At 44.9% G+C, this 22554-nt stretch overlaps 1 non-coding gene and 2 pseudogenes across 1 annotated transcript; all 3 read right to left on the bottom strand.

Moving 5' to 3' along the window:
• Positions 1-6069: 6069 nt before the first annotated feature.
• On the bottom strand, positions 6070-7335 carry LOC147957220 (phytepsin pseudogene; annotated as a pseudogene).
• Positions 6252-6325, bottom strand: LOC147957222 (small nucleolar RNA SNORD36; annotated as a pseudogene).
• Positions 6513-6592, bottom strand: LOC147957221 (small nucleolar RNA SNORD36). Its single transcript, XR_015612428.1, has one exon. It is a non-coding gene; the product is annotated as a small nucleolar RNA SNORD36 (small nucleolar RNA).
• Positions 7336-22554: the final 15219 nt, after the last annotated feature.

The raw sequence follows: 22554 nt of genomic DNA, 5'->3' as shown, positions 1-22554 counted from the left end.
AACTTAAAGTCCAGCCCCAAACAACAGCCTTTCAAGATACAACTGTTATGGCATCCCAAATTTAATTCAAAATTAATGAGGAAGTGGTTTTTGATATTGTCTTTTATCTGTGCCTTCGTCATTCATAACAAAGTAGTTTCTTATGTGTATTAAAATTGAAACGCATTTAGTTTGTGCCACAAAAAGATAAGATATAGCTACTTCTACACTTCCTTATGTAATTTAGATGTAACCATCAATATATTTTTATTGTAATATTTTCCATCTCCTTGCTTTCCCACCTCTTAATATAACATGGGTTTGTACTTCTGAAGGAGTGCCAAGGATTTGCAACTGAATCTGGCATATGTTTTTATAGAATTTCATTATATTCTACCACTCTCATATGCTAACGCACCTGTGTCTCTTGGTTTTGAATACAATGAAGAATTATGGACAGGTAAATTAGGCCCTTTTTCTATATTCTATATAGAATCATTGATGCACAAAATTTAAAAATATTTTTTCTTTCTATTGAAATCAAATTGCTAGACGTGCAGCTGCACGGGTTAATGACTAGTGATAACATAATGAGATCATATAACAATCCCTCAACGTGCAATAAAGAGTCACTCCAAAGTCACTAATAGCGGAGAATAAACGAAGAGATTATTGTAGGTTACGAAACCACCTCAAAGTCATTGTTTCTGTTTGATCTATTGGACTATTCCTATAAGTGTCACAAACAGCCCTAGAGTTCGTACTAAAATAACACATTAAGATACACATCAGCCAAAACCCTAATGTCACCTAGATACTCCAATGTCACCACAAGTATCCGCGGGTCTGATTATATGACATGCATCACACAATCTCAGATTGATCTATTCAAACCAACACAAAGAACTTCGAAGAGTGCCCCAAAGTTTCTACCGGAGAGTCAAGACGAAAACGTGTGCCAACCCCTATGCATAAGTTCACAAGGTCACAGAACCCGCAAGTCGATTACCAAAACATACATCAAGTGGATCACGTGAATATCCCATTGTCACCATAGATAAACACACGCAAGACATACATCAAGTGCTCTCAAATCTTTAAAGACTCAATCCGATAAGATAGCTTCAAATAGAAAACTCAATCAATTACAAGAAGGTAGAGGGGGAGAAACATCATAAGATCTAACTATAATAGCAAAGCTCACGGTACATCAAGATCGTGCCAAATCAAGAACACGAGAGAGAGAGAGAGATCAAACAGATAGCTACTATTACATACACTACTAGGGAAAAACTTATACACAGAACTTTAGCAGTAGCGCTTGTTAAAAAAGGGCACTAGTGCTACATAGCAGTAGCGCGTTGCAGGATAACCGCGCTACAGATACAAATGTAGCAGTAGCGCGCCTCCATGGAAAAGCTCTACTACAAAAATTCCCGCTACTAATCCGATAAGCTAGACATAGTACTAGCGGTCTTATAAAAACCGCACTACCGCTAAGATTATTGTAGCAGCGTGTTTACGGTGAAAAGCGCTACTGCTAATGAAAATAAAATAAAATGAAAAACAAATAGAAAAGTAAAAGAAAATGAAAGAAATAGAAAAAGGAGAAAGGAATAAATAAAATGTAAAGAAAAATAAATGAAAAAGGAAAAAAGGAGAAAGGCATAGCAGTAGCGTCTGTTCATAAGAGGCGCTATAGATAATATAGCAGCAGCGTGTTTTTTAGACCCCCGCTATAGAAAGAGAAAATAAAATAAAAGGAAAATACATAGCTATAGCAGTAGCGCGTTTAGTGAAAATCGCTATAGCTAACTTAGCTATAACGTGTTTTTACTAAACGCGCTACCGCTAAGTTTGACTTAACCCAAAAGCGGTTTCCCTCCCCCCGGCCACCACTTCTCCCCAAATCCCTTGCCCCACTTCGCCGTCGTCTCCCCAATTCGCCGTCGCCCCACTTCTTCGCCGTCTCCTGCCGACGTCGACGCCCTCGGAGCCACCAGAGCCACGCGTCGTTGACGCCACCGGAGCCACCCCCAACGCCACCGGAGCCGCGCGGCCTCATCAACCCCACCGGAGCCGCACTCGGCTCCACCGGAGCCACCCTCGACGCCCCTGCCTCCCTCGCCACAACTGCCTCCCTCACCGTCACCGGAGACGCCCCTGCCTCCCTCGCCACCAATGCCTCCCTCACCACCACCGGAGCCATCCTCTATAAGCCCCCACCCCTCCTCTCTCTCTCTCATGCATAGCAGAAACATTGGACAGAGAACTAGCTAGCTAGGTTAGCTAGTTTAATTAGGTTAATTATCTAGGTTAGTGCAAAAAATTAGTTAGGGCTTTGACAGAGAACTAGTTAGGTTAACTAGTTTAATTAGGGTAATTATCTAGGTTAGTGCAAAAATTTATTTAGGGCTTTGACAGAGAACTAGCTAGGTTAACTAGTTTAATTATCTACGTAAACTAGGTTAACAAGCTAGGTTAACTAACTAGGTTAAATAGCTAGGTTAATTAGGTTCGTTAGGTTAACAAGCTAGGTTAACTAGGTTGGCTAGGTTAGAGGAAAAATTAATTTTAGAGCATTAGGTCAGAAGGGTTAGAGGAATGGAGTTCCTTTGCAATTTTGTTGGGTTTTGCCCTTTTAGGCGACCTGAGTTTTAGCTCAAGTCAACCAGTGCCCTGTGCCACTGATCCTAGGCAGAGAAGGGTTAGAGAAAATAATGTGTGTGTGTGTGAGAGAGAGAGAGGAATAGCTAGAACATAATTTGGGTACTTTCCTTGGCAGAGAAGTGTTTAGTGAGGTCATTTTGCAAAGATTTTTGATTTTTGAAAAGACCACTATTTTTCAATGAAAAGAATTTAGGCAAGTTTTATTTTATAGATGATCCCTTTCTAAACTTTTATTGTTGATTATATCTTTTCATTGAAGTCGTCATGTTATATCTTTTCATTGGAGTGGTTCGATTGTGCCCAAGTGGCCTTTTGTTATTTCTAGGGAATGAAGCCGAGTGGCCTATGTTTTGCCGGAATGTAGATTCATTTTCGTTCCGGCAAATTTCAGGTGCTCGATTTGTCCACTTTTTAGCAAAGGTCATGCCAACATTTTCCGTGAATTTCGGCATGACTTGTGCTACAAACTAGGACATATCGAGTGCCGTAGATTTGCCGCACCGGGAAGGAATCAACGTTCCTGCAAAACATAGGCCTTTTTTATGTCATTATTCATTTTATTAGGTTTAGAATTAATTGACCAGACTTAATCGTAGGAAACATGGCTAGCAACGATGAAGGACAGGGTTCTGGTGATTCCGACGACGTCTACCAGGCGGCAGGCAAATTTTTGAACCTTGCCGACGATCAACGGTTGTTCTTGCTGGGCCCACCTGTCGCATCGGAAACTGAGACGACCGACATCGCGACCGGCGCTAAGACTAAGACCGGCGCCGAGACCAGCACCGACACTAGCGGAGCCGGTATAGAACCGAAAGCAAAGAGGCAACAGCGCCCAAACTAGCTCATGACTACTAGACTGGTGGTCACTGAGGTGGACGACGGCAATTTTTGGCCAAAAGCGCCCGCGGAAGCGTGTGTGTGTGATACAGCAATCAAATAGGCTGTATTGTAAGGACAATCGCCACCATCAACGATGAGAAACTAAGGAAGATAGATAATATGAGGCCCTCTTTCCTAAGCACGAGGTATTCTTGTTCCCGGGCCAGGATGAAAAGGAATATAAAAATCTAGATAAAGACCCGACAACGAAGAAGATAAAAAACGCGCCATGACCAAGTTTAGCGACGTGTTGGCCACCTCGAAAGCAAGGGAGAAACATCGGATCATCAAGAAAAAGGAACCCTACTCTGAGATTGTAAAGGGGAATCCGACGATCACGGAACAACAATTTGAAATATTCAAGGCGGCTTGCCATGCCGATGCTGCCAAAGAAAAGTCGAAGTACATGAAGGGGTTTCAACCGAGGAACATGGGGTGCCACCACCTCGGAAGCCGTGGTTACGGTAGGAACACTACAAGAAATATGTCAACTTGTGACCACCACTATTGGTCACTGAAAGGTCATTGTTTTTCATTTGCGACCTTTTTGTAACCAAAAATAGAAGGTCAAAAGCTGGCGGTCGTAAACTGAAATTAACGACCTTCTTTGGGATAAGGTCGTAGACGTTTACGACCAAAACAGAAGGTCGTTGAACCCATGACCTTTTGTTTTGGTCACTGGCTGTCTGCCCAGGCCACGTCGGATCCAACGTGGCAATCAGACGTGGCAAAATTGCGACCAATTGAAAAGGTCGTTGGTAAGATTCAGCCCAATCCAATTCGCTGTTCTACATGGGCTTAGCCCAATAATTTAGCCTCTTATATTTTTTTCCTATTAATTTCAGCATGGGCCATACCCCACAATTCAGCCTTTTTGTTAGGTTCTTCCATACTAGGGGGCCTCGGCCTTTTTTGCAGTATATTTCTTTTTTTATTTTCTAAGGTTTTTTGTTTCGCTTTTTAAACAGTCCAATGCTTATTGGGTTGTTGCCTTTTCCAGTCCAATTATTTGTCCAATATTAGATCTCAGATTTTGAAAGAATTGTTTGGACAAAGTTGTTTCACGTTCAAATCAGGAAAACTCCATGTCGAATTCAAATCATCCATCATATCACATCACATAACACATCTCCCAGGTTTACATAACACATCTCTCAGAAATACATTTACACATGTACGTATATAGCAGGAATACAGCAGGAACGTATATGCATGTGTGCTTGCTTGACTGGCGCATGTACTCAGGGAATATCTGCTACTATCCTAACATGTACGTATATGCATGTGTACTTGCTTGACCCGCACATGCATCACTGTAGCAGCCAAACAAGTAGGCATCGTTGACGTCTACTCATAGCTTTCCTCGCACCAGAAAAAGAGTCAAAACAAAAAATATTAGACTATAATATGACACCAGACCACAGATTAGTAACTATAAATCAGAAAGTATATCCTCATCACCGTAAAATAGTCCCAGACCACCACAAAGAAGCCAAATACTATTAACTGATGATTAGTAGACACAAACATGATTCAGTCACATAATGGCTACCACAAGCAAAAGTGACAACTGTGTAAGCAAGCTGCTAGTGTATACAAGGTGATTGAAATCCTGCTGTTTAGTACTCCATCTACACATGGGTTAAGCAGAAACCAATCAGTGGCAGACACGAGTGAAGCTACCAAGACAATAAAAAATTTATATAATCTGTACCACTACTCAATTTTTGCAATAGTTTAGAAAAGAACAATGAGTTTTCAGTAAAGAGGAATATGTGGCTAGAGCCTTTTCTGTTAGGTGAAGGTGTCGATGGTATGCACGCTTGTATTAACAAGAACAACAGCTGGGCGTTTTGTATGAGTAAGGAAATCATAGATGAATTTTTTTAAGATCCACAAACCCAGGCACAACAAGTTTATTTTTTACTAGACTGTCAACATATATACAGTATTGCAATTATGTTTACAATCAGGTAGACACACTTGGCATATGCACAACAAATAGAATCTGCCAACATCTGATAAGAACAAAGAACCTACCTTTTGGATTTGATTAAATTTCTCTCTGTGCTCATCCTCAAGTTCAACTCCACCGAGAACAACATCTTTTATTTGGCCTGGAAAGGAAATTAAAAAGCACCATTAGGAATGGAAAATGCATATGAGACAGCTATCTATCAAGCACTTAACCGAAACAGCAAGAAATTGTCAAGCCTCTACCTCTAGTCTGGTACCAAATCCCCACAAAATCATGCGGGCCAAAGTCACAAGCACAAAAGCAGGTTACAGCCAGGATCTATGATAATTTTCTACTATGCACTAGTATTGCTGGATAACTCGTCTAGCAAGATAAAATACACATGATAACTCATCAGGTCTACAAGGCGGGCCTGCTGCAACCACAAAATCACATGCCCTCTAAAACCTGGTGCCTATGTTCCTATTATTGTTTGTTCGTTCATTCATCACCCTAGCATAGCGGATTCTATCTAACTAGATGATCTGTGTGGCTTGGCGACAAAAGCAATCTAAGAATGTTCAGGATACCTTCTGGTTGACAAGGTCGAACGCCCTATTGTGCACCCGCATCTCAAACTGATCCCAGGTGTTGGTACCTATTTTACCAAAACAAGGTAACATAGTTACACTCTGTTTACTTTCAAATCATCATAAGAAACTACAGCACAACAAGAGTAGCAGATGACTGATTTGTGATGGGCTGAGTATCAGGCTTAAAAAGCTCGATTTTGAACATCAAATGTATCAGAATAACCATACGAATCATCATTTGCTCAGCCCATCTACCAAGTGCAACTACATCATTCTAGGTAAATTAAGTGTTGAATGACTAAAACTAGTAGTATTCTACAATCATATGGTACTGGTTAAAAAATGTGACTAGAGGACTACACTTGAACACATCACTTGCAATGCCTACTGGAAGGAGCAAGTGTATAGAAGAAAACAAACATTAGACAGGCTGGCCATCAGTCTTAAAAACCTTGATTTTGTATTCCTCAAAGAGAATCTCAGGAATATGTTGTTGTAGCATCATCTGACCAGCCAATCCATCATTAACACACGTGCACACACAGAGCAGAGAACGATTTAAAATCAAGTGCAAGAATTGTTGTAGCACATACAACTAGCATGTTATGGTTTGTGGGTGATGGGGAAAATGCATGGGAAGTGCATAAATCACAGAGGGGTGTGTACAAAACACACCATCTTTGACAGCAAGCAAAACAGATAGGAATAGAGCATGTCAACTACTGTAAAGCACAATCACCAGCATGGTGGTGAGAGCAGTTTCCAGACGCCAACCATTCTTCTTGCAGGTGCTGGACGCCCCCGCCTTGTAGCGTGAGTGGAGGTAGCATGCAATCTGCACCAACAAAGCACCAAAAACAACGTCAATCCCCTGTGTCACAGTCTCACAGACAGCCGGACCATTTTAATCCTAAACACAAAAAAGGCGTCAGCACCACCGAGGAGGAGGACGCACCGAGATGAAGGTGAAATTCTGGGGCGGCGTGCCGACACCGATCTCCCTGAAGTACCATCCGTTTCATGTAGTTCTTGAGCGACACAATGTCACCCTCCTCCTCAGAGCAGAGGGCGCCGGCTACGCCGCTGCTGTGCCTCCTCACCACCAGAGAGGCGCATGGCGCCGTGGCTGTTCAGGTTGACGGGGCGCTTCTTGAGCGCGTTCCGCACCAGGCCCTCTGCCTCGGACGCCGGGAGGAGGGTTTGCAGCAGCACGGCCGCGAGGAGCGCCAGGTCGACGCCTCTGCAGGTACCCATAGTCGTGATCTGCAGAAAATCGCAGGGATTAACCGAACCGTAAGAGGAATTTCGGAAAGTGGAGGTAAATCCTAGTGTGGAAAGTAGTAGAGCATGATGCAGGTCCATGAGAAGAGAAGTAGCAGAGAGAGAGGGGGAGAGCTCACCAGAAACTGAAGAGGATCAGCTGCCGAGCTCACAGTCCCTCTGCAGGGAGATGGGGACGAGGAGACGGCGAGGAGATGGGAACGAGGAGATGGGGCGAGGAGGTGGAGACAGCGAGGGTTGGCGGCGAGGGTCGGGCGGAGGCGAGGAGATGGGATCAGCGGCCGCTGCGACGGGACACACCATGGCTTCGTCTGGGACGGATCTGGAGCGCAGGGCAGGGCGGGGAGGAGGGGAGCAGGTGCGCGAAGGGCACGCGCCGCCGGAGACCCGATGATCCCGTTGACGTCGTCGCTGTCCAGATTGCCGGAGGCCCGTAGCCAGCGTGAAGCACGCACGCGCACGCTGGCAAGAAAGCCGGCCGCGATGCCATGGCCATGCCTGGACTGGTGGATCTGGGGGGTGAAGGCTAGGGGAGAGGGTGCGTGGCGGAGACGTGGTCGGCGGTGGTGGGTGGGGGTGGCGGTGTCACGACCGGTTTTCCAATAAAAATGTTTATTCAGAAACCAATCTTTTGAGTCCAGTATGAGAAAAATCCTCCTTACTGGTAGACAAATTCTTGATACAATAAGCCAGTAGCATAAAAATAATTTACAGGGTCGAGCTACGGTTGCTCAACCAAATTATTACAAGCACGCCAATAATTATACATAATGGCGGATATGACACAGTGGTGTGGAGGCATACTACTGACTCGAGGATAGGGTGGTGGTGGAAAAACACAGCGGGGAGTGAGATACATGACTCTAAAACTGGCATCTCATCGAGCGTCGAGGTGAGGCTCGATGAATTTATTTGGTAGCGGAAGCGGATATAATACAGTGACCAAATCCAGGGTCGCACGAGACTGACTGGGATTCCTCTAGGCGTCGGACTCGCTATCAAATTCTTCATCCATGAGATCGCCTTCGTCAGCATCTGGCCAAATCAACAAGCCAGGTGAGTACTTTGAAAGTACTCGCAAGACAGTTCGGACGTAAGATATAACAAATGCATGCTTGGATGCGTCATGATTAATTTACCAATGCACATTCAAAATTTAGCAAGCAAGGTAAGTAAAAAGGGAATCGGCGGTAGTCCGCCTGAAAACCCAACAAAAAGAAACAATAGGAAACCGATCGGGTGTCTGAAGCGACGCCTCGAAGGGTGAACAAATAAATAAAGATCATGCCGCAGTCGGGCGTTTAAGCGACACCACGTACAGGGCTTAAACTGAAAATAAAAGACATGCGTGCCACAGTCCGACGTCGGGGCGACATCACAGGAAGGGCTTATATTGAAAGTAAATAACAGTACTGCCGCAGTCGGACGTCTGAGCGACATCGTAGAAAGGGCTTTTATTGAAAGTAAATAATAACAATGCCACAGTCGGACGTCTGAGCGACATCATAGAAAGGGCTTTTATTGAAAGTAAATAATAACAATGCCACAGTCGGACGTCTAAGCGACATCGCAGAAAGGGCTTTTATTCACAAGTAAATAATACTCATAATAAATATTCAATTCATGAAAATAAACGGGTTAGTCTATCCACAGGAATAAACATTTAACCGGACTTAGCACTCATGTGATTCACCGGAGTCTCTGTCATCAAAACTGACATTTGTCAGAATAAGATAATACCGAACTTGGACATGGAATAGATGATTCAAAGGAATATATGACTCTGCAGAGTTTGTACGAAAATTTTTCCCACAGCCAACGGATTTCCATAGTCACGAAGAACTAGTTCCGTTTACGGTATTTCGGAAGAAAACACAGCTAACCAGTACACACCCATCCTACCTCTTGATGCCAGGAATCACCCTAGACATCATCCAAGAAAAACTTTTGAGACGGGGAGATCACAATCTCGAATAGCATGGGATCAAATTTATATACGCGTGCTCTAAGGGGTGCCCCCCTCTCGGTCCCAACCGGAAACACCCATGCTCCCTGACCGGATGACTGGCTTTAATCCAGGGCCATGGAACCATCATCACGGCCTCTCCTTTTGGTGTGTACCAAGAAAGCGGTTTGCAACTTACTAAGCCATATTCCTTGCGGAAAACATGTGGTAGTACAGGGGAGGAAAAGTGGAAGGAACTGGATCGATACGGGTTGACACTGACGTCATATAGTCTGGCATAAGACTGGCATGCTACAACACTGCCATCTTACCCATCCTCATGCCAACACATGGCCATGCATACTCACATCCATCCACTTATGGATTTTCGAAACTCACTTGCCTCATCGTTGCATGTAACACGACATTCGTCGGTATGCTCATCAACATGCCATGAAACTACTTAATGCAACATGCCAAAACAATCATCATATCAAAAGTTCAAACATGCTTGCCTGGTTCAGAGTAGTCGGAGCCTAGCTCGGAGAAGTTTGCGGTTCCGTCACCTCCTTCGGTATCTATGGTATAAAGAAACATACGCGCTAACATGAATACCGTGAGGTGTACAAAAAATATTCCAAATATTTTTCAAATAAATCTGATAAAAAACTAGACAAAATTTTAAAGAGGATAGAAAAAGAATCAATGAAAAATACTTTTCTGTTAAAAAGTTATAAGGGTTTTAGTCCAGGGACTCATCTGTAATGAAACAGAAAGTTCCCAGGGGCTAACTTATAAAAACAGAAAATGATTCGATAAAGAATAAACCGGCCCAGAGGGAAAATGCATTTGGCAGAAGACGCTTTCAGAAAACGGTTCGTTTAGAAAGAACTGAGAGGCTGACGGGCGGGTCCCACCCGTCAGGTTTGAATTTTCAAAGGAGGCGGCAGAGCTCGACGGTGCCCGAGAGCCGCGGTGGTCGCCGGCGGCGATCCACGGCGAGGCAGGGAGATCGGCGAGTACCTCCGTGTTCAGGGCGCCATTCCGCGTCTGTGGGAGGTGGTGGTGGTCGCTGGCGAGCACCACGTCGACGGTGGCCCTTGCTCCGGCGGACGGTGGTTCGGGCGTTGATGGAGCTCGCTGAGGAGGGCCGCAAGGATCGAATTGAAGTGGAGGTTAGCTCTCTGTTTGCTCGAGGAGGGTACTGACGAAGTTTGGGCGCCGGGGACGGCCTCACCGGAGCGAATCGAGACGGAGGCCGAGGCGGAACGGGGCGGCCGGAGTCGGGGAAGGAGACCTCCTCGAGGTCCTCCTAGTGGCCTGGCAGGGCGTTGGTGAGGTGCAGTGGTGGTGCGTGCTCGAGGGTGAGCTCGGGGTCCCCTTTTATAGGCGATCCGAGGCGGTGGACGTGAACGGAGTTCTCCGGCGATGGATTACGGCGGTGCAGTGCTTGGTCGGGAAGGTTCAGAGGTTGAGCGTCGTCGTGGATGTTCCCTGGTTCCATTTAGGTGCTAACCGCAGCGGGATTTGGTTGCTTAGGGGGAGCTCGATGGAACGGGGCGACGCGGGCCCTTGGCGGCAGGGAGCGCGCTCTGTGCGTGCCGCGCCACGGCGACAGTGCTGCATGCGTGCGCTGGCGAGGAAATGGCCACGTGGAGCCACCAGGGGGTTTGGGCGGCGCCGAACGGCATTATGCCGCCATTCTGTTCCCTGTCGGCCGCTACGGTGGTTCGGCCGCCGCAAGACACGCCGGCGTAGGTGGGCCAGGGTGCCACCGACGCCAAGAACGTGCCAAGCGCGCGTGTGAGGCTCCGGACAAGCAAGCTAGGCCATGAGCAACGTGCCAAGTGCACTGTGAGCATGTGACTGAATTTCTGACGAAGATCGACACTGAAACTCTGAACTTAACTGAAGATGAACAGAAACAGTGCATGCAAGGTGTTCGACAGAATGATCTAGGCATGTAGGGATTTTTCCTTGAGCTGAAACTTGGTGGGTGGCCTCTCATTGCACCAGGAGGCTGCCTGAATTTTGGTAGAATTTTTGGAGAAGAGGAGATATGAATTTCACCAAATTTGGCAAATCTGGTCCAAACTTGCAGAAACTGAAATTTGAAAAATTTGAAAAGAAGAAGAGTGGATCAAGATGGTTCTAGGTTGTGGGTACTAAGGACTATCCAAGGGAGTTGGTTTGGGATAAAAACTCAAATGCAATGAGGTACTTGCTTTGAAAATCACTCAGGCTCAAAATAATTGGCAGAAATGATTTGAGAAAAAAAATAATTAAAATAAAATCCAAAACTTGTTTGGACTTGTTGAGACAGAGAATTTAGATTGTTCAAAGGTGGAGGGAGGGATTTTGAGAAGATTTACTATAGGATTCATGGTAAAACCATGGGTGGTTTTCAAGATAAGAAAAACCTCAAAATTCATAGAGTTCTTTTTATAAGAAAAAGAATAATTTCCAAAAATATACTTTGAGAAGGGAACCATCAGAGAAAGAGTTTTAAATGATCAAACACCATAGTTTGAAGAAGATACAAAAAAAATCCTTGCCAAAGAAGTTTTTTAAGAGGAAGGTTTTCTGGAAAAATTTTAAATGGCCTCTTTTCAAAAACCAACAAAGTTTTTGCTGAAAACCAAATAAAAATTTTGGAGTGTCACAACACCTACCCCCTTAGGAAAAATCTTGTCCCCGAGATTTCAGCTGATCCTTAAATAAGTATGGATGCTCTGTCCGAAGGAAATCCTCCCTTTCCCAAGTTGCTTCACTTTCGGTGTGGTTGCTCCACTGAACTTTGAAAAACTTGATGGTTTTCTGTCGGGTCCTCCTTTCAGACTCCTCTAATATTTTTACTGGATGTTCCCGATAGGTGAGGTCTGGTTGCACGTCAATATTCTCATGGGATACTTGCTTCTCTGGTTTGCTTACGCACTTCCTCAATTGCGAGACGTGGAACACGTCGTGGACATCGGATAATTCTTCGGGTAAGTCTAGCTAGTAGGCCACCGTGCCTCTTCGTGCCACTATACAGAATGGTCCGATGAATCTTGGCGCTAGCTTTCCTTTAATCTTAAACCGTTGCAGTCCCCTCATAGGTGATACTCGTAGGTACACAAATTCACCGAGTTCAAAATTGACCCCACGATGTTTCTGATCGTAATAACTCTTCTGTCGGCTTTGAGCGGTCTTGAGTCGGTCCCTGATTAGCTTGACCTTTTCCTCGGCTTCTTTGAGCATGTCTGGGCCGAAGATACGGCTGTCTCTGGTTTCTGACCAATTTAATGGGGTACGACATCTCCGTCCGTATAAGGCTTCAAAAGGTGCCATTTGCAGGCTGGCCTGGTAACTGTTGTTGTATGCGAACTCGGCATATGGCAGGCTTTCTTCCCAACTGGTTCCATAGGTGAGGACACATGCTCTCAGCATGTCTTCTAAAATTTGGTTTACGCGTTCAGTCTGTCCATCAGTCTGGGGATGGTAGGCTGTACTGAAGGCCAGTTGAGTTCCCAGAGCCTGTTGTAAATGATCCCAGAATCTCGAGACGAACTGAGTGCCTCTGTCGGATATTATAGTCTTCGGGACTCCATGCAGACAAACTATACGGGAGAGATAAATCCTGGCGAGCCTCTGAGTGTTGTAGGTTGTCTTCACTGGAATGAAATGTGCCACCTTGGTTAATCTATCGGTGATGACCCATATGGCATCATTCCCGTGTCGTGACTGAGGTAGTCCGACAATGAAATTCATCCCTATTTCATCCCATTTCCACTCAGGTATTTTGTTTGGTTGCAGTAGTCTGGATGGTCTTTGATGCTCAACTTTTATGCGTTGACAAGAATCGCAACATGCAACGAATGTGGCTATGTCCCTCTTCATACCGTGCCACCAAAATCTTTCCTGAATATCCTTATACATTTTGGTTCCTCCAGGGTGGATCGAATATGGGGCGGTGTGGGCTTCAGCTAGAATTTGCTGTTTGAGGTCCTCTATGTTTGGCACGCAGAGTCTGTCTCCGTACCATAATATTCCTCCATCGTCTATGACGAACTCCGAGGTCTTGCCCATACTCACCTTTCTTTTAATTCCTTCAACGCTGGGGTGACCAGGCTGAGCTTCTTTAATTCTCTCCACAAGGTCGGGCTGTATTTCCAAGTTTGTTATGGTGCCTTCCGCGATCATTAACAAGTTGAGTTTGGCAAATTCTTGTTGGAATTCAGGTCTCAAGCTTTGCAGGCTGTTTTCGTCAGAGCTGGGGTTCCGACTAAGAGCATCGGCCACTACATTTGCTTTTCCTGGATGATAGTGGATACCAACATCATAATCCTTTACCAATTCCAACCAGCGTCGTTGCCGTAAGTTTAGTTCTGGCTGTGTGAAAATATATTTGAGACTTTTATGGTCCGTGTATATTTCACATCGATTTCCAAGTAAGAAATGCCTCCATTCCTTGAGTGCATGAATGACTGCTTCCATTTCTAAGTCATGAGTGGGATAATTTTCCTCATGCTTGCGAAGTTGCCTTGAAGCGTATGCGACAACCTTGCCTTCTTGCATCAACACGCACCCGAGGCCCTTTCGGGATGCGTCACAATACACTTCAAAATTCTTGTGTATGTCTGGCAGAATTAATACCGGTGCTGTCGTTAATTTCCGTTTTAGCTCTTGGAAACTTTTCTTGCAGGCTTCTGTCCATTCAAACTTCTTGTCCTTCTTGAGTAACTGCGTCATTGGCTTGGCTATGGTGGAGAATCCTTCAATAAATCTGCGGTAATATCCTACCATTCCCAAGAAGCTTCGTATGTCCGTTACGGTGGCTGGTGACTTCCAGCCAAGTATGGCCCTGACTTTCTCCGGGTCCACTGCGATACCGTCTTGGGTCAGCACGTGGCCTAGAAAGCCTACTTGTCTTAGCCAAAATTCGCACTTGCTGAACTTGGCATACAATTGATGTTTCCTGAGTTCTCCTAGCACAATCCTAAGATGTTCCGCGTGCTCTTCTGGTGTCTTGGAGTATATCAGAATATCGTCGATAAATACCACAACGAACTTGTCCATAAACTTCATAAATACTTTGTTCATAAAGGTGACACATTTGTGAAAGTGCCGATTCACTGCCCTATTGGCTTGACTGTCCCTGTGTTAACTTGTTGCTGGGTTGTGTATCATAATTTTCCTCTGGTGGAGTTGGCATGGAGCGAGTCCAAGGACGAGGCATTTTTCACTCTGGGGATATATTTTGTAAAACCCATAAGAAAAGCGAAAAGGGTTGCAAAAACAATTCCATAAAACAACTGGCAAATAAATTAAATAACCAAGCTTACTTAAGAAAAACAAATCGATTTGCGCGCGGAGAAGGACTGCTCATTACATATCTTACACGTAGGCGGTAATTATACAATACATCACTCAGGATATGCGTACATAATCCCGACATGTTATTTAGGCTAGTGCACTCCTCCAGATCCTACATGATGCGCAGACAGGCTACTTCTCACAACCTATGTACATATAACCATATCGTACAAAGCGGTACATTGCATGGTGGCTAAGCGTACTCAGGCGGAGATGTTGACGATCTCCTTTGCCCTGCCGAGGGTGAGGCGTAGCGAGGCTGGGGACTCGACTTCCTCCTCGCTAATAGGCTCCATACGTGTAGTGTTGCACCGAGTAGATGGAGCGGGTGCCAGGGCGGAACAACACGAACAGGAGTGGGCGCGAAGGGTGGTGCAGTGCGCGCTGGAGTGGGCGCAATGACTTGGTTGAACTCTTCGGTAGAAGGCAGGCGACGAGTAGGTGCATAAGATGCTGAGGACGAGACAAAAGTCAGTGGCGGTGCGGTGGGCAGGAGTTCCCTCCTGTTGGCGGCACAGCCATGGACTGAGTCCATGCGGGCAGCCACGAAGTCGTCCACCAGGTTGTCGAAGGCTGCCTCCAGGGCCCGGAGATACTCAATAAGCATCTCAAAAGCCTCGTCTCGTTCTCCTCTGGGCAGGAGAATGCGTAGTGACAGGTGTAAGGCACATGGCATGGAAGATAACGGTAACGACGAGTCTTCATCACGGGGAGGACATCCCTGAGATGAGCTATCGCCTCGCGGGCTGCCATCTGCATAGCATGCCTCTCCGTAGGCATGGCTCTTCCCAAGAACCGGAAGCGGCGTAACTCACCACGCCCTCCCTTGAACTGTACCGCGGCCTGGTGCATGGTCAGACTGTCGTTGACTCGGTGCTGGCAGAGTGTGAAGACTGGGCGCACAGATGGCCCCATCGCGACCTGAACGATGAAGGAGAGAAGCTTGACGAACCCATCGGGCACGTTGGCGAAGGTCTGAGACTCGCAGCTGTTGTCGGCCATCTACAAAAGTAGGCAAAAATTCTGAATGGTCAAATCATAAATTTATGCTGACTGTCAGAAAATGACTACAATTGCAAAAAAATATAAATTGGCTCTATCATGCTAATAACCAATTAGCGATCGCACCTAGTGGCTTCCTACACTGGCTCTGATACCAAGCTTGTCACGACCGGTTTTTCAATAAAAATGTTTATTGAGAAACCAATCTTTTGAGTCCAGTATGAGAAAAATCCTCCTTACTGGTAGACAAATTCTTGATACAATAAGCCAGTAGCATAAAAATAATTTACAGGGTCGAGCTACGGTTGATCAACCAAATTATTACAAGCACGCCAATAATTATACATAATGGCGGATATGACACAGTGGTGTGGAGGCATACTACTGACTCGAGGATAGGGTGGTGGTGGAAAAACACAGCGGGGAGTGAGATACATGACTCTAAAACTGGCATCTGATCGAGCGTCGAGGTGAGGCTCGATGAATTTATTTGGTAGCGGAAGCGGATATAATACAGTGACCAAATCCAGGGTCGCACGAGACTGACTGGGATTCCTCTAGGCGTCGGACTCGCTATCAAATTCTTCATCCATGAGATCGCCTTTGTCAGCATCTGGCCAAATCAACAAGCCAGGTGAGTACTTTGAAAGTACTCGCAAGACAGTTCGGACGTAAGATATAACAAATGCATGCATGGATGCGTCATGATTAATTTACCAATGCACATTCAAAATTTAGCAAGCAAGGTAAGTAAAAAGGGAATCGGCGGTAGTCCGCCTGAAAACCCAACAAAAAGAAACAATAGGAAACCGATTGGGTGTCTCAAGCGACGCCTCGAAGGGTGAACAAATAAATAAAGATCATGCCGCAGTCGGGCGTCTAAGCGACACCATGTAAAGGGCTTAAACTGAAAATAAAAGACATGCGTGCCACAGTCCGACGTCAGGGCGACATCACAGAAAGGGCTTATATTGAAAGTAAATAACAGTACTGCCGCAGTCGGACGTCTGAGCGACATCGCAGAAAGGGCTTTTATTGAAAGTAAATAATAACAATGCCACAGTCGGACGTCTGAGCGACATCGCAGAAAGGGCTTTTATTGAAAGTAAATAATAACAATGCCACAGTCGGACGTCTGAGCGACATCGCAGAAAGGGCTTTTATTGAAAGTAAATAATAACAATGCCACAGTCGGACGTCTGAGCGACATCGCAGAAAGGGCTTTTATTCACAAGTAAATAATACTCATAATAAATATTCAATTCATGAAAATAAACGGGTTAGTCCATCCACATGAATAAACATTTAACCGGACTTAGCACTCATGTGATTCACCGGAGTCTCTGTCATCAAAACTGACATTTTTCAGAATAAGATAATACCGAACTTGGACATGGAATAGATGATTCAAAGGAATATATGACTCTGCAGAGTTTGTACGAAATTTTTTCCCACAGCCAACGGATTTCCGTAGTCACGAAGAACTAGTTCCGTTTACGGTATTTCGGAAAAAAACACAGCTAACCAGTACACACCCATCCTACCTCTTGATGCCAGGAATCACCCTAGACATCATCCAAGAAAAACTTTTGAGACGGGGAGATCACAATCTCGAATAGCATGGGATCAAATTTATATACGCGTGCTCTAAGGGGTGCCCCCCTCTCGGTCCCAACCGAAAACACCCATGCTCCCTGACCGGATGACTGGCTTTAATCCAGGGCCATGGAACCATCATCACGGCCTCTCCTTTTGGTGTGTACCAAGAAAGCGGTTTGCAACTTACTAAGCCATATTCCTTGCGGAAAACATGTGGTAGTACAGGGGAGGAAAAGTGGAAGGAACTGGATCGATACGGGTTGACACTGACGTCATATAGTCTGGCATAAGACTGGCATGCTACAACACTGCCATCTTACCCATCCTCATGCCAACACATGGCCATGCATACTCACATCCATCCACTTATGGATTTTCGAAACTCACTTGCCTCATCGTTGCATGTAACACGACATTCGTCGGTATGCTCATCAACATGCCATGAAACTACTTAATGCAACATGCCAAAACAATCATCATATCAAAAGTTCAAACATGCTTGCCTGGTTCAGAGTAGTCGGAGCCTAGCTGGGTGAAGTTTGCGGTTCCGTCACCTCCTTCGGTATCTATGGTATAAAGAAACATACGCGCTAACGTGAATACCATGAGGTGTACAAAAAATATTCCAAATATTTTTCAAATAAATCTGATAAAAAACTAGACAAAATTTTAAAGAGGATAGAGAAAGAATCTATCAAAAATACTTTTCTGTTAAAAAGTTATAAGGGTTTTAGTCCAGGGACTCATCTGTAATGAAACAGAAAGTTCCCAGGGGCTAACTTATAAAAACAGAAAACGATTCGATAAAGAATACGCCGGCCCAGAGGGAAAACGCATTTGGCAGAAGACGCTTTCAGAAAACGGTTCGTTTAGAAAGAACTGAGAGGCTGACGGGCGGGTCCCACCCGTCAGGTTTGAATTTTCAAAGGAGGCGGCAGAGCTCGACGGTGCCCGAGAGTCGCGGTGGTCGCCGGCGGCGATCCACGGTGAGGCAGGGAGATCGGCGAGTACCTCCGTGTTCAGGGTGCCATTCCACGTCTGTGGGAGGTGGTGGTGGTCGCCGGCGAGCACCACGTCGACGGCGGCCCTTGCTCCGGCGGACGGTGGTTCGGGCGTTGATGGAGCTCGCCGAGGAGGGCTGCAAGGATCGAATTGAAGTGGGGGTTAGCTCTCTGTTTGCTCGGGGAGGGTACTGGCGAAGCTTGGGCGCCGGGGACGGCCTCACCGGAGCGAATTGAGATGGAGGCCGAGGCGGAACGGGGCGGCCGGGGTCGGGGAAGGAGACCTCCTCGAGGTCCTCCTAGTGGCCTGGCAGGGCGTTGGTGAGGTGCAGTGGTGGTGCGTGGTCGAGGGTGAGCACGGGGTCCCCTTTTATAGGCGATCCGAGGTGGTGGACGTGAACGGAGTTCTCCGGCGATGGATTACGGCGGTGCAGTGCTTGGTCGGGAAGGTTCAGAGGTTGAGCGTCGTCGTGGATCTTCCCTGGTTCCATTTAGGTGCTAACCGCAGCGGGATTTGGTTGCTTAGGGGGAGCTCGACGGAACGGGGCGACGCGGGCCCGTCGGCGGCAGGGAGCGCGCTCTGTGCGTGCCGCGCCACGGCGACGGTGCTGCATGCGTGCGCTGGCAAGGAAATGGCCACGCGGAGCCACCAGGGGGTTTGGGCGGCGCCGAACGGCGTTATGCCACCGTTCTGCTCCCTGTCGGCCGCTACGGTGGTTCGGCCGCCGCAAGACACGCCGGCGCAGGCGGGCCAGGGTGCCACCGACGCCAGGAACGTGCCAACGCGCGTGTGAGGCTCCGGACAAGCAAGCTAGGCCGTGAGCAACGTGCCAAGTGCACTGTGAGCATGTGACTGAATTTCTGACGAAGATCGACACTGAAACTCTGAACTTAACTGAAGATGAACAGAAATAGTGCATGCAAGGTGTTCGACAGAATGATCTAGGCATGTAGGGATTTTTCCTTGAGCTGAAACTTGGTGGGGTGGCCTCTCATTGCACCAGGAGGCTGCCTGAATTTTGGTAGAATTTTTGGATAAGAGGAGATATGAATTTCACCAAATTTGGCAAATCTGGTCCAAACTTGCAGAGACTGAAATTTGAAAAATTTGAAAAGAAGAAGAGTGGATCAAGATGGTTCTAGGTTGTGGGTACTAAGGACTATCCAGGGGAGTTGGATTGGGATAAAAACTCAAATGCAATGAGGTACTTGCTTTGAAAATCACTCAGGCTCAAAATAATTGGCAGAAATGATTTGAGAAAAAAAATAATTAAAATAAAATCCAAAAATTGTTTGGACTTGTTGAGACAGAGAATTTAGATTGTTCAAAGGTGGAGGGAGGGATTTTGAGAAGATTTACTATAGGATACATGGTAAAACCATGGGTGGTTTTCAAGATAAGAAAAACCTCAAAATTCATAGAGTTCTTTTTATAAGAAAAAGAATAATTTCCAAAAATATACTTTGAGAAGGGAACCATCAGAGAAAGAGTTTTAAATGATCAAACACCATAGTTTGAAGAAGATACAAAAAAAATCCTTGCCAAAGAAGTTTTTTAAGAGGAAGGTTTTCTGGAAAAATTTTAAATGGCCTCTTTTCAAAAACCAACAAAGTTTTTGCTGAAAACCAAATAAAAATTTTGGAGTGTCACAGGCGGCGATGGGAATCGCGGGAGGGGGCTCACTCTCTCTCGATCTGGACTGGACTGGATCAGGATCGGTTCGGTGGGTGGGATCGAGAGGGGAGGGGAGAGGGGATCGCGCGCTGTGGGAGGAGGCCGGGGACGGGGAGGAGGTGGCGGCAGCGACGAGACGAGGACGAGGGAGGAGACAGGTGGCAGCGGGGGAAAAGGGAGCGGGAGCGGCAGCGGCGATGGTGATAAAAGTGTGCTAGGGTTTCGTGGGTGGATGAGGATGAGAGGGAGGGAGCGAGAGCGACGAGGGGAGGTGTGGGCCGCCGTTGCATCCGGGCGCATCCGACGGTGCTAATCCATGATCCGCTTGAGATGGTTTTGGACCAATCAAAACGCAGTAGCCCTTTGATGATTTTAAGACCATTTAAATTGGTCATAATTGATTGAAAATAAGATGTTGAATCATGTCTGCTATTTGATGGCCTAGGAAATTTATAAAAACAAATAGAAATAAAAAAACTTTGCATTGTGTCACCAAGTGTGACCTACTTTTCAGTAAGAATAACAAACTTTGAATAATACAAATATCATAAAAAAGTGTTCTCAGAAATAAGTTTTCTGTAAGAGAATTATTTTCGAGTGCCCAAAATTATTTTTTTATGAAGAACCTAGAAAATATTTGTTGCAAATTTCGACCACATCAATTTTATGAAATATTAGGTCATATTTAATGTTTAGTTGACCAAATGGTTGGGTGCTAAAAGCTTTGTTCCACCTCTGGTGAAAAAGACAAATTTCTGCCGATTCAGCAGGAAACGGATCAAATTTGAACTGCAACTGCCTCATAGTTTGCTCTTTATTTTTTCGAAAAATCATTCTAGGTACATAAGTATCTATTTAATCAGATAAACACCAAAAAAAAATCCAAGATTCAACCACTAGCTAGGTATGGTCATGCCCGCCGTTTTGACAGCATTTTGAAATAGGCATAAATAATTCAAAAAAAAAATTGGAAAACCTCCGCATTGTGTCATTATATACGACCAAGTTTCCAGGAGAAATAATAAACTTGCAATACGACAATTATTTTAAAAAAGTGTTCTCATAAATAAGCTATCATGTGTGAAGATTCATGGCTTTCATGCCAAATGATCAATCTTATGGCCACATTCATGGCATAGTTTGTTCAAATGATCTCATATTGTGCACAATGGTGCATCTTGGAATTCCAAACAATGTTGCCTAAAGGAGTTTTCATTTTCTTTGCATGGAAAATACATTTTTCATTTTCCGAGTGCCCCAAATGAGGGTTTTTTGTGAAGGACCTACCATATATTTGTTGCAAAATTGCACCAAATCAATTTTCTAAAATACTAGGACATATTTAATGCACAATTGACCAAATGGTTGGGTGTAAAAAGTTTTGATCCACCTCTTGTCAAAAAGACAATTTTTTGCCGATTCAGTTGGAAGCGGGTCAAATTTGAACTGCAGCTGCCTCGTAGTTTGCTCTTTATTTTTTTCCAAAAATCATTTCTAGGTACATAAGTATCTATTTAATCAGATAAACACCAAAAAATTCCAAGATTCAACCACTAGCTAGGAACGGTCAAGCCCGCCGTTTTGACCGCATTTTGAAATGGGCATAAAAAATTCAAAAAAATTCAAAAAATTGGAAAACATTCGCATTGTGTCATTATATGCGACCAAGTTTCCAGAAAATATAATAAACTTGTAATACGGAAATTATTTTTAAAAAGTGTTCTCAGAAATGAGCTATCATGCATGAAGATTCACGGCTTTCAAGCCAAATGATCAATCTTGTGGACACATTCATGGCATAGTTTGTTCAACTGATCTCATATTGTGCAAAATAGAGTTTTCATTTTCTTTACACGGAAAATTAATTTTCCATTTTCCGAGTGCCCCAAATGAGTTCTTTTTGTGAAGGACCTACCATATATTTGTCGCAAAATTGGACCAAATCATTTTTCTAAAATACTAGGCCATATTTAATGCACAATTGACCAAATGGTTGGGTGTCAAAAGTTTTGATCCACCTCTGGTGAAAAAGACAAATTCCCGCCGATTCAGGTGGAAGCGGGTCAAAATTGAACTGCAGCTGCCTCATAGTTTGCTCTTTATCTTTTCCAAAAATCATTTCTAGGTACATAAGTATCTATTTAATAAGAGAAACATCAAAAGTTTTCCAAGATTCAACTACTAGCTAGGAACGGTTAAGCCCGCCGTTTTGACCGCATTTTGAAACGGGCATAAAAATTCAAAAAAATCAAAAAATTGGAAAACCTTCGCATTGTGTCATTATATGTGACCAAGTTTCTAGGAAAAATAATAAACTTGTAATACGGCAATTATTTTAAAAAAGTGTTCTCTGAAATGAGCTGTCATGCGTGAAGATTCATGGCTTTCAAGCCGAATGATCAATCTTATGGCCACATTCATGGCATAGTTTGTTCAAATGATCTCATATTGTGCAAAAGGGTGCATCTTGGAATGGCAAACAATGTTGCCAAAGGAAGTTTTCATTTTCTTAGCACGGAAAATTCATTTTCCATTTTCCGAGTGCCCCAAATGAGGTTTTTTGTGAAGGACCTACCAAATAATTCTTGCAAAATTGGACCAAATCATTTTTCTAA

The sequence above is a fragment of the Triticum urartu genome, chromosome 7A, assembly GCF_056163025.1.
Source record: "Triticum urartu cultivar PI428250 chromosome 7A, HENAU_Tu73, whole genome shotgun sequence".
In the NCBI taxonomy this organism is placed as follows: Eukaryota; Viridiplantae; Streptophyta; class Magnoliopsida; order Poales; family Poaceae; genus Triticum; species Triticum urartu.
The sequence above is the reverse complement of the archived record's forward strand: the minus strand, read 5'-3'. Positions and strand labels throughout refer to the sequence as shown.